Raw genomic sequence first — 1,870 nt, forward strand, 5'->3', positions numbered from 1 at the left:
TTCTGTTTCCGGTCAAGCGAAGAGCGACGCCAACAGCAACAGTATTAGATTGATTCAGAAGCTGAAGGCTCAAGGTCACGGGGTCAAAACTTTCTCTAGTGACAGTAAGGTGAATTTATTAATCGTGAGCTGAATAACTTTCTGGAGGTGAATGGGATCGATTTAGTGCCTACTCACGCCTACACGCCAGATGAAACGCGTTGGTGGAAAAGGAAGCTGAACGGAGTTCTGGTGAATAAGGCAGGGCGGCAATACAGGCGGCGGATATGCCGACCCGGTTGTGGCCGGAGGAGCTATGGTACATTGTCGACATCGACAACACGAGTGCGACGCGAGCGTAGAATGGAAAGTCACCGTCGGAGAAACTGCTTGGCAAGAAGCCGAACGTGGGCAAGATTATGTTCTGTGGCTCTGTTGGATTCGTTTTACATGGCAAAGAGGGTGGACAAGCTGAGCCCGAAGGCGGAACCGGCATTGTTGCTTGGATTCTCACGTGCAACGCCGATTTACTAGTTGTTGCCCTTGCGAACTAGCAGGATTGTGGAAGCTAGGGACGTGACGTTTCGTGCCGACATCACGGTCAGCAAGACGTACTTGAAAGCACTGCTGGTGGGAAGACACGCAAGGTACGAGTACATTCCGTACGTGCCGTTGTCGATGGAGCTCGTTGCTCAAGAGGCTGTGCATGACACGGCAGTTCAAGACGTTTACAGAGGTCTACCTGAAGCGGTGGCATAGGGCAACAGACTGGTAGGAGTTGAAACAGAGGACGATGACTCGAGTAGTGACTTGGAAGATGACGATGATGGAGCTACGGCTGCTCAAGCTCAACCCGCACCTGTATCAGCGCATGCAAACGGCAGAAGGCAACGAGAACGAAGTAATAATCCAGCGCAATCAGTGCGGAGATCTGATAGAGCTCGGAGGGGAAATGTGAGATTGAACGGCTATCAGTTTATAATGATTGATGACATATCAGACCCGACTAGTGTGGATGAAGCGTTGGATTCGCCGCAGTGGAAGTATTGGAAGCGTGCGATGAAGATGGATTTTTTCGTCTTTGCAGAAGAACAAGACGTGGATGCTCGTGTCGAGGAATACATGAGCGTGTTGACTACGAAATGGACCTTGTGAGTGAAGCAAGACGAGCGTGGTGAAGTGTAGCGTTACAAAGCAAGGTTAGCTGTGCATGGATTCAAGCAGCGGTTTGGCAAGGAGTTTTGGAAGACTTGCTCGCCGGTGGTTCGCTGGACTGCAATGCTGATTAAAATATTGGTGATCGCGCTGTTGCTCTCGTTGAACGCGGACAGGTGGATTTTGACACTGCGTTCCTAAATAGCAAGATTGGTGGAGCGACGATCTACATTGAGCAGTCAGAGATGATTGACGTCGAAATAGGCAGAGTGTGTTTATTACTCAAGGGACGCTATGGGCTGAAACAGGAGGCTAGGCCCTGGTACCAAACGCTACACCGACATTCAACGAGAATAAAGGTCAAGAGGAGCTACTACGACGTGGGTTATACTGCAAGTGGATCGACAAGAGATTGGTGATGATGACAGGTCACGTGGACGATATGATGATCATTGGTATTATAGCAGCGATGACTTCAAGTGAGTCAAGATTTAATTGCAGTCGGAATTTCTAATCAAGGATTGGGGTCGTGTGCACAACCTACTGGGTATGGAGGTCAACTACGTGGAGAATCGCTGTTTATCACAAAAGGCTTACATCGACAAGGTGTTGAGTCGTCTCCACATGATTCATGCGACGGAAGTGAGATCACCGCCGATGCAGAACGAGAAGCTGACACCTATTGAGAAGGACATGAGCTTTGTGAACACTAAGAAGATCGAGTACCAAGGAGCTG

This window comes from Phytophthora infestans, genomic scaffold (genome assembly GCF_000142945.1).
Source record: "Phytophthora infestans T30-4 supercont1.16 genomic scaffold, whole genome shotgun sequence".
NCBI lineage: Eukaryota > Oomycota > Peronosporomycetes > Peronosporales > Peronosporaceae > Phytophthora > Phytophthora infestans.